Below are 17,242 nucleotides of genomic sequence, written 5' to 3' on the forward strand. Positions count from 1 at the left end.
AAAATCTGTTAATTGAATTTAAAACATTTAACTCCCACCTTCAAATTTATATATTTTTGCTGATTAGAAATACAGTCAAAAGTCGTTAATTCGGACACCCACAATCCGGAATGATCGATAATCTGGACATCAAAGCTACAAATTTTCTGCGCATGCGTCGCGTTGATGCACGCGCGTAAGACCTTTACGGCTGCGAATATGCGTGTGCGCATGCGCATAATAAGTTTATGCATGCGCGTTTATTGTATAACGGACGGTATAAGCTATGCTAAAATTATCGGCTGATCTTTACAACATGGTAACTGGTAGTTTGGCGACATTTTGGAGGCGATAAAGGTTACTACCTGGGACTTTGGTAATAATATGAGCAGTACTCAGTTCCGATTACGCATTATTTTGTGTGAGGGAAATGAGAGATCATGTGATATGTCATGTGATATTAATGGACGAATTACAGTTCTTTAATCGGAAAAGGGGGGAAATCGGGAAAAAATCTGGAAATTTTGTATTTGCCTTTATTCTGTGTTGTGTGAAACAGTGTTCGTTAATTTTTGGATCCCATGGCCCTAACTAAAGTGAATTCGAAATAGGTATTTAGTGGAATTGAAAGGCGTAGTAATAAGTGTTTCTTTAAGGTTGTGCGAGATAGAAGTAAAGATGTTTTATTAAGTTATTTATTTTACCTGGTACCTTGGTGTGAACTATAAGTATGATTTTAAAGATCCTGAAACAGAAATAAGAAAAGTTTATCGGACACGTAATCAAGATTCTGAAGAAGAATAGGTAAGTTAGTATTTTTAATTATTTGAGGATATTATTTTTATGCATTGTTCTAAATGTAAGGTGGAAGTAAAGTAATTTGCGTAAACGTGCATGGAAATAATTTAAATATTTGACACTCAGTATTTGTAACCATTTGTAATGAAGTAAAGGTATGAATTAGTTAGTGACGTTTGTAATATAATAGATAATGTAGAGGTAAAAGTTTTTGGATATTTTATTTATTTTATACGGGGAAATGTTCATATTTGGAAAGGGTGTGTACTTTTTCGCGATCAGGTAATTTCATATATGTTCTTTTTACCGGGTTTAAAGATTCAGAAAATTGTCCTGTATTTTCGTGAAATTTTTCTAATTTATGAGAAAAAAGCAGTGTACATGGATATAGTGAAGAGTGTGCGCAATGCCATTTTTGTGTAATTCTGGGATGTTTTTTAAGTAAAAATAAGTCGGCGTGTACATGGTTTATGTGTATCTGTTACTTTGAAAAATGCGTAAGGAGTATGGTATTGTGCACTTTTTTCCAATTTTGCAGTGAATATTTGTCATGATTAAGCAGTTTTGTTAGATAAAATTTCTAGCATAAGTGTAATTCGGCTAGTAGATTGTTGGAAGAAATCTTCCGTAGATAAAAAGAAAAGAAACATGTCTTTACTTCGTGAAGACAAAATGGCAGCGGGAAAAAAAAAATAGACGGTTGCTGTAGGAGAGTTGGTCGCCAAATTTTCGCCAAAAAAACGCCAAGTTACCATAATGTAAAGATCAACCAAATTATCTAATTCAGTTAATGTTGCAGATTACGTTGTACCTTAATCTTCGAATTGGATCCGGCTTATTATTTTTTGCAGACTGTTAGAGCAATTTTATAAAAGTAAGCTTGAACTTTCAATTATGTCAAACAGAATTTTGATATATATTTACTAATATGTAAAGGATCTACAAAGCGAGAGTACGTTTCGAAGTCCATTAAACAAACAGTGGAATTGCTGCAAAAAAATGGATAAAGGCATATCCTTTGTTTCTTAACCATTCCAAAATCTGTTTATCAATTTCACGCTGCTCTGCGGCAAGGAGGGGAACGCCGCAGCGCACAATGAATTGGAGTTTGATCTGTCGGCACTATCCTTATCTTCAGGGCAGATGTTTTTATTTTATTCCACTTATAATTCCTTACTAAATGTAGTATTTCATCTCGATGTACTCCGTCTTAGATATGATTTAAATCAAATTCCTCGTCATTATAAATATCACGAATACACATCAAATAGTTTTCTGGTTGCAATTTTCTAATTTCGACTATGCGTAATGTATGCTTTACCCATGCGCGCATTGAAGGAAATGCTTAATAAAGTAAACAAAGTGTCTTTGATATGATTTAAATCAAGTTCCTTGTCATTATAATTCGCTTCCGATAGTGAAGAAAGTGACACAGGGGTTATTGAAAACGAAAAAATTTCGATTGACAAATTAGTCGGTATTCTCGACACAGCAATTATAGGACTTAAAAAGCGGAACTTTGTAACTAAACAAGAAATTATGTCTGTTTAATAGAATTAAAGAGAAAGTATTATCACATGAAACGAAGCAACTTAAACAACTTACATTAAAAGAAATTTTTAATAAAGTAAATAAATAAATATTAAGCTTTTTCTTTTTGTAAATTTTGATACCCTTTAGATCATAATTGTTTTTTATTTCATAAATTACGGTTTCATATTTTTAATTTTGTAATTTCTGCATGCCATCTTACCAAATTTAAACTGATGATCTATAATCCGGAAAAATCAATCCGTAATCGCCGAAGTCCCGACGTATCTGGATTAACGACTTTTGACTGTATATTAGTTTGATTTTATTTTAGTTCTTTCTTGTTGTGAGTATCCACTTTAATATACTGCAATGTTTTTGACGGGTTACATAAATGTTGAGGATGAAAAGCTTTATCTTTAAATAAAATGGCACTCACCAGACTCCATTCTTCATACACTTCTTCTTATAGAATGTTAAGCCAGCATAGACTAGAATATACTGTAGTAGTGAAATAATATGGCTTTGTTTCACAAACACAAGCTGTTATAGCTTTCTAGGTATGTATGTTATCACAACTACCTTAACAGAAATCAACAAATTCCCCCCCCCCCAGAATGTACCAAACTCTAGTAACCACGTGGATAACCATTCTTCAGTCAACTATGTTCATAACAATCTTTTACTCAAGCAACATCAGCATTTTTGTATGTGTTCATTTTGTCGTATTCTAAGCTCCAATACTTTTTATGAACAAATAGATATTTTTTTTAAATTTCAAAATGTTCAATTTTGGAAATTGCAAACAATGAAAGAAACTACGGTAAAATTTCTGCAAGAATACAGAATTTTACTGCAAAAATTGTAAATGGAACAAAAACACAAGTTTGGTAGATAGGCCAGTATTGCAGAGATTTGGCCGATGCCAATATTTGTTAATGTTTTTTTAAGCAAAAACAGATTACAGCGAACTTGGAGAGAATGCAGCAAATATTTACAGAAAGATCTGGGAACAAAGTGTTTTATTTTTTAATGCATCATGTAATCCTAATTTAATTACCAAAGATAATTGTATTTTAAGTTGCTTATGTGTGCTTTCATTTACAGTCAAAAGTCTTTAATCCAGACTCGTCGGGACTTCGGCAATTCCGGATTATATATCATCAGTTTATATCTGGTAAGATGGCATGCAGAAATTATAAAATTAAAAATATGAAACCGCAATTTATGAAATAAAGAGCAATTATGATCTAAGGGGTATCAAAATTTACAAAAAAAAAAAAAAAAAAAAAAAGCTTAATATTTATTTGTTTACTTTATCAAACATTTCTTTCAACACGCGCATGCATAAAGCATACATTACGCATAGTCGAAATTAGAAAATTGCAACCAGAAAACTATTTGATGTGTATTCGTGATATTTATAATGACGAGGAATTTGATTTAAATCATATCAAAGATGGAGTACATCGAGATGAAATACTATATTTAGTAAGGAATTATAAGCCGAATAAAATAAAAACATCTGCTCTGAAGACAAGGTAGTGCTGACAGATCAACTTCAGTTCATTGCGCGCCACGTTTCCCCCTCTTCCCCCGCAAAGCAGCGTGAAATTGATAAAAAGATTTCGGAATGGTTAGAGAAACAAAGGATATGCCTTTATCCAATTTTTGCAGCAATTCCACTTTTTGTTTGATGGACATTGAATTATGCTTTCGCTTTTTAGATCCTTTGGCAGCTCCAGAATCGGAAATTCTTTTTGACATAATCGAAAGTTCAAGCTTACTTTTATAAAATTGCTCTAACAGTCTGCAAAAAATAATAAGCCACATCCAATTCAAAGATTAAGGAACAACGCAATCTGCAACATTAACTGAAATAGATAATTAGATAATTTTAGCTTAGCTTATACCGTCCGTTATTCATTAAACATGCATGCGCAAATGTATTATGCGCATGCGTAAACGCATATGCACATGCGTAAAGGTATTATAAGCATGCATAAACACATTATAAGTTTACACATGCGCAGAAAGTTTGTAGCTTTGAGATCCGGATTATAGATCATTTCAGATTAAAGACTTTTGACTGTAATACATTGACATTGTTTCCAATTTATTACAACAGTGTCAATGTATTACAGTCAAGAATTGTATTACAGTATTAGAACAATGTCAATGTATTACAGTTTGAGAATCCTTTTTAAAAAAATGTCATGAAAACCACAAATTTGCATCTGAAAAGTAACTGCTACCTTTTCAGCTGTAAAAAACTGACAAACTGCACAAAGGTGTTTGTGTTAATATGTAAGTACCATTTTCTATTCATAGGATACATTGTTACATAAGATGATATGCTTAATCTTTCTTCCAATCTTTATTTATCTCTTTTTTTTTCCCCCTATAAAAAGAATAAAACAAATTTTAAATCGGCATAAGAAGCTGCATCAAATATGAAAAATAATGGTACTGTAGTATCTGGCAACTGTTTGGCGATCAAGAAGGCGTGTTTCGCCTTTCTCCCAATGGGTTACTTGATTTATAGGAAAAGAATGCTTGCCATGGAGCAGCGACGTGCTCGTTTTTTGTATGTTGTAGCAGCAATGCTCTGTTCCGAATTAATTATATGCTTTAATGTTATTTTAATAGATATTCTGTTTCATTTTGTCAAATGGTGCCTTTTTAACCACGAAGCCATTACAACATGCTCAAGAACCCGAGCTCAGACAGAAGTGAAAAAGGAACTGGATATGCCTTACATTTGAAAGCGGTTCGCAATTCTCAATGTTAATAAGAAGCATAAGAATTATTTAATTCTGAAGTCAGAAACATTTTAAAAAAAGAAAAGAAAATGTTCAAACATATGAAGAAAGAGGATTTGGTAACTGTTTTATTGGAAACTGGCAAAGAAGAAACTAAAGATTTGAAACTGGCCAAACTGAAACGCAAACTCCAGAATAGCAAGGAATGCATCAAAGATGCTGACTTTGTGAAGGAAATTCTGATTATTACAATTGAGAACAGAAAAAAAGAAGAAAGAAATGGAAAATGAGAATAGAAGAACTCGAATAAATGCAAATGGAATAAGAAAGATTGAGAATAGAAAGAGAACACGAAACTGAATCAGCCAAGATTTGAACAGCTCAAAATGGAGAAAGTAGAAGTCCGACACGTTCAATACAAAACACCAGTGGAGAAACCAAAATTTCCCTTGGAAGTTGATCAAAGGAGTAGAAATACTAACTATACTAGTACCAAAGATAGAAGAAGCATGATAGATTTTTCTATTCTGTCAAAACAGCATTTAAGCACAAGCAAGTTCCAGAGGAATTCAAAATGTAGATATTGAAACTAATTGAAAAAAAAGCTTCAGATATCTTCGTTTACATTAAGGAAGATCTGCAGAATTACAAAAACAAAAAAAAAAAAAAAAAAAAAAGAAAAAAAAAGAAAACTCTTATTCTAAAGGAATATCAGCCTACTAATTAAGCCTGTTTAGAAAATTCTGCTACAGCTAAAAGTTATTCTGGCGAAACGCATATCCAATTTGCTTCATAACTGAGCAGTCAACATGATACCATACCGAACCAGATTAGCCTAGGTTAAAGCTCAATTTATTTTGTAAATGCATGCTCCCACGTACTTAAGTAATAATTATTTGGGCAAAAATTATTTCAGAATTACTAAAATTGATTATTGTTTTCCATCATGGAATATTAGTTTTGTCACAGTAATGAATACATCACATTCTAAATAAAATTGTTAAGAATTGATTCTGCTGTTTTGATTTTCATCTCAGGTTATTAAAAAATTATTTTTTTAATATAATTAAATGTGTTGTCTATTATATGTTAAAACAAGTAGTTTATTAAACTTTTATTTAAATTTTAATATTCTAACGCACACCCATGAATAATTTTATATTTTGCTTATGAATAGTAAAATTTTGTGTCGAACATACATATATATGAACTAAAATAATATTTAAATCCCCCCCGGAACAAACAACCCCCCCCCGGGGAAAAAAAGACTGCTTTGTCTAAAAGTGAGTCAAATCACTAAATAAAGTCAGAAAACATTACTTGGTGTCAGCCAGCTGTCATAGTGTCACACATAAAAACAATTTTTATTGTGTTTCCCCAACACAAAAGAAAAAACTTTAAAAATTTACTGATGTTTTTTTCGCACAAAAGGTCTTTATTCTAGAATGAAGTTATGAGATCTAGTGGTTATTTAATATATACAACTAAAATTAATATTAGGAGATAATATAACCAATATTTTAGTAAATAAATTATTATTATCTTACTTTGCAGCTATTGTGCAAGTATTAGAATAACTTGTTTTCGAACTAAGTGAATTTAAGATCATACAATATGCATATATATATATATATATAATGAAACTGGTTATTTTATTCTATTTTGATTATCTTTGATATCGTATTTTGTATTTCTAAATTTGTTTTCACATAAATGATTCACTATTTAAAGTGCATTTGGAAGAAAATATCAGTTTTAAAATTAGTGAAATTAACTAAATTAATTATAACAAACCTCAAGTAGAGAGAGAGATCATATTTTAACTAAAGTTAAGGGTAACTTTAAGGAAGTATTAATAAGAAATTAGGTTTTCCTTACTAAATTTTTCAAGACTGAGGTTTATTTAAAATCAAACCATGGCTTTTATGGGACATGAGAGGAGGATTTGTTAGTGTTAACTGCTGAATTAGAAATTCCAATGGATCCAAGTATGAAAATTGTAGCAATAAAAAATAAAATTGTTCAAAGTGACACATACAATGAGCATTTGCTAAAGAAATATTTTTAATGATTGTTGAAGAGAGGAAAAGAAACAAAACTGTGAAGGCAAGAACAGATTGAGGAACAGAGAAGGAAAGCGGAGAAAAGAAGAATTAGACACGCAGCAAAAAAGAGAGGAAATAGAATTTGAATTGAAGAAACTCTAAATCGAATCTTGTACTCGACTAACACAAATTCCACTGACAAATGAAAGCAGACAACACAATTTCGATTTAATTAAGCTTATTACTACATTCAACTTAAGAGAAGATGATATTATGATTTATTTATCCTTATTTAACAGACAAGCTAAAAGAACGAAGATTGATCCTAAAGACTCGGTATCATGTTTATTGACTTTAATGCCATCTGAAATAATTCAACTAGTTGGTAGAGAACCTTAAGAAATTTTGAAGATTATGAGTACATTAAGGCTATCCTTATTGAAGAGATTTAAATTAAATCCTGAAAGCCACATGGGGTTATTATTGTAAAAAAATAAAGTAAAAGATTGTGAAACTGTTGGGTGGAGGCGAGCAAACTTTTTTCCTATGTGTATACATATTGATTACAGGGAGCACAGCGGTTGCGACTACCGACACATACTTCATGCGAGTGTGCTCTCTGTAAAGGCTGCTGTGTTGCTGTTTGATATATTATGTAATTTAATGTGTGCTCTATTCATCTGTTTTCTGTCCAAAATTGTCCCAAATTTTATAGATCCTTTATTGTGTGTATGAGACTCTGAACAACAAAATGGTAGCAGAGCATGGTTGTGCCAAGAAGTATTGGATGTAAATAAAAATGTAAGTGATTTTAAGAGGGAATCAAAACTGTTCTTATTGAAAGTCAAAAATGGAGAAGTTGAACATTCCCAAACTAACTGGAAATAATTATTTCATTTCGTCATTAAAACTTGAAGCTGTCATACATTTAAAAAGACTTGACTCAATGATTTCAAAACTAAAACAAGAAAACAAACTAAATTAAAACTTTCAGACAGCCGATTGAGGCAAAAGTTTGCCATGTGCCTATTTATTATAAGAATTATGGAAGTATTTTCTTTAATTTTGTGGATGCATTAATTGCAGTGACTGATAAGTTAATGTTCATTGTTTAATAACTCCAGAAATATATTAACAGTTGATTAATCCCGCTGGAGAAGAGTCAAACATAGCTATTTTGGAAAGTAATAATTCCAAAGATTAAAACGTGTAGATTATGTTTGCCGTGACGCAAACAAACAAGGATGCACGATTCACAAAAAGAATTCATTTTCCGTTTTAGCTGGAACACAAGCTAATCCTTTCACAAGACAAAACTTGTCCCTATATTAGCCTTCAAAGCATGCTAAAACTAAACTACAGAAGCCAGCCTATTTCTCAGGCTTCAAGCCAACAGATTACCATCTCTTTCTGGTATTGGATAATTTTTCCCCTGTGGTCAAACTAACTATTTTAACTTTCCTGATGAAGAAACAGTTAACAAAAAGAGTTGTAACCTTGAACAAAATATTCACATTTCATACAAGTGCTATAAAGTGGCAACATAACTCTGTGATCATTTATAAAAGAAAAGAGGGAAAAAATATCTGCCTTTCAAACACCTTATGTTCAAAGTCCATATTATTTTAAGAAAATGTTATACTGCTTTTTTTTTTTTTTTTTTTTGGCTTATGCTATATTCTTCCCATGTACAACTATGTTTGCTTAAAAAATATAAGAGAACTGCCTAAATTCGGCATTAGTGTAAAATTCAATCGTTTACAAATTATAACTTCATGGAATTTGAATTCTCCTTTCTTCTTGCTTTTAAGCAAGAAGAAAGGAAATGAGGACTTTGGCTCTTTATCTAGTTCTGGGCATATAAGAAAATGAAGTATTCATGATGCCCAAATGGCAAATTTGGCATATACTAAATGGAAGGATGCCAATTTTAGGCTTTACTACGAGTCACCTTAGCCATAACTGTTACTCATTTAGCATCACCCAGGAAGCACATGTGAATTAAGGATATCATGGATGTGAGTAACATTGCCTCCCACTTGTTTAAATTTGTTGTTATTGTTCAAACTATTCCTAATTTTCTTGTTGAAATTGCTCCATAATGTGCAAATTTCAAATGTTGCAAAGTCTTAGGCAAAGGAAACAATTTGAAATTTGTATATTACAGACTGGATAATGAAATTTGCTAATTTTTTAATAAGAAATTACCTTACTCACTTTGGGAGTTGATGTTTAATAAATTGAACTAATTAATACTAACTAACTTTAATTGAACTAATTAACTTTAATAAATTGAATTAATGTCCTTAAATAATACACTCATTGTTGCATTTTTCATTTTTGCACATTTAGAACCATTTTTGCATGCTTAATATTGTAAATCAACTAAATACATGCTAGAATTGTTCAGCTTAAAAAAGAAATGTTGATTACAACCAACTTCTACTTTTTTAAATAACTTATAACGATTAACGAACAAAATTTTGGTTAAAAAAATACATTTATATATTATTATTCAAATGATAAAATATGAAAGACAGTGTTAAAAAATACGTAGTAAATACAATTCCCACAGAAAGTACTAATGGAAGCTATTCCTGCCAATGACTATAAAATTAAATTTTTAACAGCATTTTCTACTTTTCCAATTCATATAATATCAAATTAGAAAATTATGCTTAGAACACTGGACACTGATTATTGTCCTTACACAATATACTCATTGTTGCATTTGTCTTTGTTAAATAACTGTGTTGACTTTTTCTAAATGCCCTCCTGCTTCTGAAATAAAACGACATGACTTATTCATACCAATTATTATATTCTAACAATCCATGAAATTTCGTAGCACAAAATTTACCTTAGAATATTTTCCAGTTCCTAATTCAGTACGAGTTGGTATGTCTTTTAAACTGACGGGCACTTTATCATTCACGCACGTTTCCTCTAAATTTCTTGTCCTCAAACACCCAAACCTAATGCTAAATGATTGAAATAGAATATACTTAGATAACTTCCAGTCTATCCCTTCTTTTTTATTATTTCATAAATAAAAAAGTCCTTAAAGAGAAAATATTCCAAATTCAGTCCAAATTGTATTCCTACTTGATATTTCTCGCGCTGTAGACTTCAAATTTGCCCGCGAAAGTTTACAGTTAAGCCAGCATTTAATTTTAATATTTCTTTACGCGAAACATAAAAATAGGTCAGATCATTTAAAATAGAATACTAAATAGTGATACCGTGGTTCTGTTGCTTTAGAAATGCGTGAAATTAAAAAATGGATACTATATAACAAAAATTTTATTATATTCAGATACACACCTCTTAAACAAGTCTAAAATTCAATATTCTGTTCAGCGTAATTTGTCTACATAAAATATTAAATAGTATTAAAAATCAAAAGATAAGTAGAAAGAGTCATTTCCTCTAAACCATTTTAATTCAAGAAAACAAGCGTTTGCCGTATCGTAAAGTGAACAGGAACACCTGCTTTTCGAGTAGCGGATGAAATGGGAAAGAGGGAATTGGTGGGGGAAGGCAGCGGACGAAGCGACACTTTTTCGAGAGACGGTACTGGTATTAAATTAATTGAGGAGAAGATCCTCATACCCTATCAGTTTGGGTTCAGGCGTAAGCACTCGACAACGCATCAACTCTACAGACTTGTTGAGTTAATAAGCAGTGGGATGCAACAACATCATGTCACTGGTGGACTTTTCTTAGATGTCGCCAAGGCCTTCGATAGAGTATGGCTGGATGCCCTCATATACAAATTACACAACCTGGGACTCCCAGGCTACATCACAAACATAATTAAATCCTACCTAACCGGTAGACACTTTGTCGTTCATGTTTCTGGTTCATTATCCATCCATAAACTGGCCTATACGGGCTGGTGTTCCACAGGGATCCTTTCTGGGACCTACCCTATTCAATATTTACGTGAACGACATCCCCACTACACGCAACACAACACTAGCCATGTATGCAGACGACACAGCGATCCTTACGCAAAGTGCATTTGTTAGTTCAGCAATACAACAGCTACAAACCACAGGCCGATGCTATTCGCACCACCGGTGCGATTAGCCGCTTAAGCTATTCTCACCAACATTAATCACGCATGCGCATTGAGTTGTCAAAGGCGGGTTTCTACCTTGGCGTAGTTTATCATTTTTTAAGCGTTGGCGACTTTCAAAAGCTTAGAAAGGAAAATGGAAAAATATCTTATAAAAAGAAGGAACACATTTCCTTTTATTAAAGTATATATAAAAAAAGGGCAGATTTTTATGTTCGCAATGTTTATCCTTTTCCTGAACGGTTTGAATAGTTTAAATGACTGATTTGAAGGGTGGGGAAATCGTGTTGACATTTTTTGTACTTCTTAGAATACATTTAGCTTTAAAGATGTGTTTTGCTTCATTCCTCTTTGAAAAATTTCGTCCGATAAAAGATACTAAAAATTAGACAACGGATTTCTGTGTAGAAAATTTAGACATGAAATCAGTTAAAAGCGATTATATGAACCATTAAATGAATTATTCTGTATGCCTGCTTATTTTTTTTATAGAAATACTTGGCATTTTCAGGACACAAAAAGTGCTTGAAAGAACTTTGAAATATTAGTACAAACACATTAATCAATTGAATTGAAATAAATAATGGGATGTAATTTGAAAGACAGAAATAAATTAATGTAAGAGATTTAGATTTAAAAATTTGCACACACAAATGATATATCAGATTTTATAAGGTTTTTATTTCATAAATAACTTTGATATTGAATATGCCATTTTAACCTATAAACATGAGTGGATACTGAAAAAGTGATGAATATATAAGAATATTATAATTTTCACTAAGTTTTCTTATTGAATAATAAATTCCGACAGTCCAATGCTATAAGACTAGGGTCTAAGTTTGCATAAAAATTCCTCTGTTAAATAAAAGAATTTAATTAATTTCTGTAGCCTTTTTGTCAATACACTAAAGTTTTTTAAACTATTACTCGTCCTCGCTTGCAATTAGAACCATCATTAAATCCCTATTTTATCTAATCATTTCCTGAACCTTATCATGTATATAGACTGACCTCGTCTTTCTAACTGATAATTATTACTTGCAAATTATTCTCTTGCTGGTGAACTATTATCAACCCTTTCTATTGCTGAGTTAGGATTAACAACCTTCGCTCTCACTACCGCCTGCCTTGTACCTGGGCTCCTTGTGCGCATGCGTGAACGTAGGTGCTGTGAATAGCCTGTTAGCTATTCGCACCGTCGGTGCGATTAGCCACTGCGAACACCACATCCATTCGTTAGAGACTTGGCTGACCAAATGGAAAGTCAAAGTGAATGTCGACAAGACACATGCCATACTGTTTACTACTAAGAAGAATTTCCCGACTCACCTGCAAGTGTGGACATTCCCTGGGTCAAGCAGGTCCCTTATCTTGGGGTGATCCTCAGTAAATATCTTACATGGAACCCACACGTTACACATATTCTCAAGAAGTTTCGAGCTAGTAAAGCTTCACTCTTCCTCTTAACCCTTTGAAGGGCACCGGTATATAATATATACCGGTTGTTTGTCAATTTTTTAACCTCTATAAAAATGCTAACTTTTCTACACCAAAAGCTACAATCGTAAGTGTCTAGTGTTTTCTTTCAATTCTAAATGGTAGTATCACCCTATGAATGCTCAATATTTTGCAGTTATGAAATTAATATACCTCTTTGCAAGGTATCATGTTGGAAGATTCCTAAATTCTATTGGAGGGAAAGAAAAAATTCAAAATCTGCAAATATATGACGTACACATGCTGAATCTTATATATTTACTTCATTTTTGTCAGAATTGATAATTAACAGAAGATTATTTATACGATTTTAAAACCGGTATAGGGTAACACGCCAATAGATGGCAGCACCAGTTTTCTCCTTTTCTACTCTGTGACATGACAGAATTTCTTTATTATTATAACAGTTTATGATGTAATAATTTTTCATGATTAATTTATAAGTCGTTTGGGATTCAATATTATGTTCATGGAGGAATGGGAAGTTTACTGTGCGCTAGGACTGAATACAAGTATATTAGTTTCATTTATTCTTTGTGTACTCAGCTCGAGTTTCATTCGTCTGTGTGTAGCTAAAATTTTTATTTCAGCACTTATCCCTTTCCAAGAGAAAGACTCATCGATTTCAAAATTGCCATCTGGGGTCAAAACTTTACACAATTGTGGGGGTTAAATGTGGCATGTTAGCCCCCAAAAGACACCCGTTGCTTCGTGTTTTCCAAAATCCTAGAATGCAAGGAAAATGAAAGAGGTGATTGACAACTAATTTGTCATTCGGGAGTCACGCCTTCTTCCCTTTGTGAGGTGTGATAAGATCACACAAAGGGAAAGCTCACTTAAAATGGAAATGTACATCTCATAGTGTACTCACAAAAACTCTTGGTTTGAAAGCTTTTATTCTTTAGGGAAATTCTCTTTAATTCTTTGTTAATTTCAGATGAAAGACTAGAGAACACAAGAGAAATTTGCGCTCTGGTTGATACAAATAGGTTGTTTCCGAAATAAATTTTCACAGTTAGTGAAAGGAGGAAAAATATTTCTGAGGTCCTTTTTAGATGCAAACTAAAATGTATGCAAAAGTTGAAAAGGAGCACGTATGAAGCCAAAGGGATTGAAAATCAGAATAAGAGCTTTGAAGTGTATCAAATAATAAAATTGTTTAACGGCGTTTCTTCCTGAAAAAAAAAAAAAAAAAAAAAAAAAAAAAAAAAAAAAAAAGATATATTACAAACTATACAAAAAATAAAAAAGGACCTTACGGTCCTCGATGATCTAATGTGTGTGTGCGTGGAGGGGGGATTCTTCGTATACTGTATGAAGCATGGTTTTGTTCACATATTATCTAAAGCATAAAATACAAAAATGCAACATACTTTCTCAGCTGAGTGGGTCGTAGTGCTTCATTTTTCAATTTTTTTAATTTTCGGCTGAGTTACATCTGCTTGTAATATTATACTAGTTCAGTTACAGCATGATACGATTTACACATGCAGTGTTATATTTGCTAAATTTTTTTATAAAATAATATTGAATTTAAATCAAGTTGAAAAGCTTTTTACCCATATTTTACATAAGTATGTTCAGCTGGGTTGCATCATCAAATTGCATAAAAACATAAATTTTATTTTTAAAATTTTAAATTTCTGCCGAAATTTTAAAAAAATTGTCTTTAGACTTACATAACTATATTCAAGCACTCATCACTACAGACGCATATCAAAAGTAGGCAAAATTAATTTTAAAAACAAAGATTAACAGTTGGCAGCTACCTGGAAAAAAGTGTCCTAGAGGGGCGCCGGTATAAAATATATACCGGCTCTCAAAATTCTGGATTTCGCTCGAGACATTTTTTAAGTCTCAATTTTATGTCCTTAGGGTCCATAAGTTATAGTTCATGCAAAATTTTACCACAGTTTAATTATTTTATATACCGCCCCTCAAAGGGTTAATTGCTCGAAACAGTGTTCTATCTATTGATAATAAGTTGCTCATTTACAAAACCATGTTGCGTCCAATTCTTAGTTATGCATGCCCCGTCTGGGCATACTCGTGCAAAAGTTTGAGAAGGCAGTTACAAGCTGCCCAAAACGGGGTATTGCGTATGATATGTAATGCCCCCTGGTACATTCGGAATAGTCAAATTCGTAAAGAGTTAAGAATAGAGGATCTTTGTGATTTTATTGCCGCCTATCTAGGGCATTTTATGATAAACAGGAACTTCTGGACAATCCTGTGGTTGTAAACTATTGTTATGATACTAGGGACCCAAATTTCAGTAAACGCACAAGGGCGATCCTAAATGTTAGTAATATGTAATTTTGTATGTGTTATGCAAATTGTTGCTCAGATTCTTTATTGTATATTGTTCTTTTTTCCTCCTGATTGCATTTTGTTTTTACTAGTGGCACTAAGACATCGCACTTCGTATTTTGTTTCTCTTGTGTGTACATGTATTCTTCTGTGAAATAGTTGTTAAAAAATAGTTAATTACGTATGGATTAGTAATTAGGTACTTAAAAAAATATATATTTAACTATTAGCAATTATGTATTTAAACTCTTACTCATTTAATTATTTAGCACATTCAGTTATATTTCTCATAATTCGAAACTTTTATCATGTTATTCGATGAGGGGTAGGGCTATGGCGCCCAGGCACCCTGGTGGTTAAGCACCGCAGTTCAATGTATTAAATTAATTAAATTTTTATTTGTCTTTATTTTACATTTTATTGAATTTTAATTATGAGTATTTTATATTTCAGTTGCTAATTATTATGTTACTTCAATTATTCATTATTTTAATCACTATTTTTTATTATTTTAATTATTAAGTGTTTTAATAAAAAATTATTATTTTAATTATGTTATTATTGTAATATTTATTTTATTTCTTTCTTTATTTTTTATTTTATTTTACTTTTTCCTACTTTCTTAACGGCCTTCTAAGACTCCGCGCTTCTGATTTTAGAAAGTAAGCCCTGACAGCAATAAAAATTAAATATTTAATCATATCAGTTAACCACAAAATAATAACCAAAACAAAGTGAATTATTTCTACCCCAAAATGCGACGCAAAAATCCGTATGCGGGGGTTCAGCTACTCACGTGATTCAATGCGATGCCACGCTTCACACTAGAGCAAAAGAGTTTGTAAGGGGCTCCCTTACAAATTCTTTGATAAAGCTACACATTCCGAGGTAGGACAGCATTCGAGATGGACGTCTTATCGCTTCGCTCTCCGTTTCCTTGCGTTGCTACCACCCCCGCTACTGTACCGAGTTCATCGACCTCGCCTCACGGGCTCTGGGTTGTTTGTTCTTTGGCTTTCGCCTCGCAAAAGTGTCGCCTTAACTCCACTGCTGCACCCTTCGCTGGATAAAACAGGTCGTATTTTATTCTTTCTTCTGATTCTCTTTATTCACCGTGCTGATAAGGGTACCTTCGGATTAGTTAGGCCTTTTTTCCACCTTTTTGCCTCACATGATTAATCAATATGACAAAACAAACATAAATGTAACTAATAATAACACAAACATGGAAAATTCACCTCCAAACTCAGAAAATCCTCACATGAGACATCTCAATGATGAACCCAACGTTCTCCAAATATTAAGTCACAAAATTGCTTTATCCAATGACGTCGAAACTACCAGATCCTTGGTGGAAGATATCCAAAATATCCGTAATGACACAAATGTGATTTTGTCCGCTAATGATCAAAAACAACTAAACTTTCTCCTTGTAAAAGCCATTAATCAACTGCGTATGCAGGAAAACGAGATGGCCAATGCAAAAATAAACGAATTACAAACCTCTAACGAAAAGCTCTCTAAGCAATTTGAAGAGATTAAAATCTTCTGCGACATACTTCAATCCACTAGTGGTTTCAAAAAACAAAGAAAAAGAAAATTGTGCCATAGACAAACGGATTCTGACTCCGATGAGGAGCCTCCCCTCAAAACCAGCAATCGATATAAACAGTTAGAGAACCAAATAGACGACATGCATTTGGACAACGAAGCTGAATCAGCCACTCAGCTCACTACCACCCCAAAAGACCAACCAAACAAAAGTGACACCATTCCCGCAAATAGAAAACCAAACTCCAGCCCCAAAACAAGCAGAATTGATAAAGTGCCAATTATTGTCGTAGATGACGTACCAAAAGCGGATGAATTCTTAAAAAACTTAAACAAGCAAACCGGAAAAGAGATAACACCTTAAAAGGACGCCGCCTTGAAATACAGCCTGCAGACTCTGACTCACATCGATTCATTCGCAAAATAGTCGAAGAAACTAAGCTTAAAGCCCACACCTACTTATTGCCCGAAGGTAAAGTTTTAAAAGTCATAATAAGAAGCTTACCCATCACCACAGATCCCCAAACCATCACTCAAGAACTTCTTGATAAAGGATTTAAGGTTGACTTTATTACACTATTAAGAAACAGAAAAGAAAATAAACCAATGCCGCTTTTCTTAGTACATATACCAAAATCAGAAGAAAATAAGGAAGTATTCAAAATCAAACGCATAGGTTATATGAA

At 32.5% G+C, this 17,242-nt stretch overlaps 1 protein-coding gene across 2 annotated transcripts in view; it reads right to left on the reverse strand.

The window, feature by feature from the left end:
• The window catches only part of LOC118204829 (WD repeat-containing protein 76-like), a 128,152-nt gene extending 117,880 nt beyond the window's left edge, over positions 1-10,272 (reverse strand). For both annotated transcript variants that reach the window (XM_085823810.1, XM_085823808.1), the window contains exon 1: positions 9,975-10,272. The gene's annotated coding sequence lies outside the window, so the exon portion shown is untranslated. The remainder of the gene's footprint in view (positions 1-9,974) is intronic.
• Between the last annotated feature and the right edge of the window lie 6,970 nt (positions 10,273-17,242).

The sequence above is a fragment of the Stegodyphus dumicola genome, chromosome 9 (assembly GCF_044657685.1).
Source record: "Stegodyphus dumicola isolate Sdum_Otavi_A_Nest chromosome 9, ASM4465768v1".
In the NCBI taxonomy this organism is placed as follows: domain Eukaryota; kingdom Metazoa; phylum Arthropoda; class Arachnida; order Araneae; family Eresidae; genus Stegodyphus; species Stegodyphus dumicola.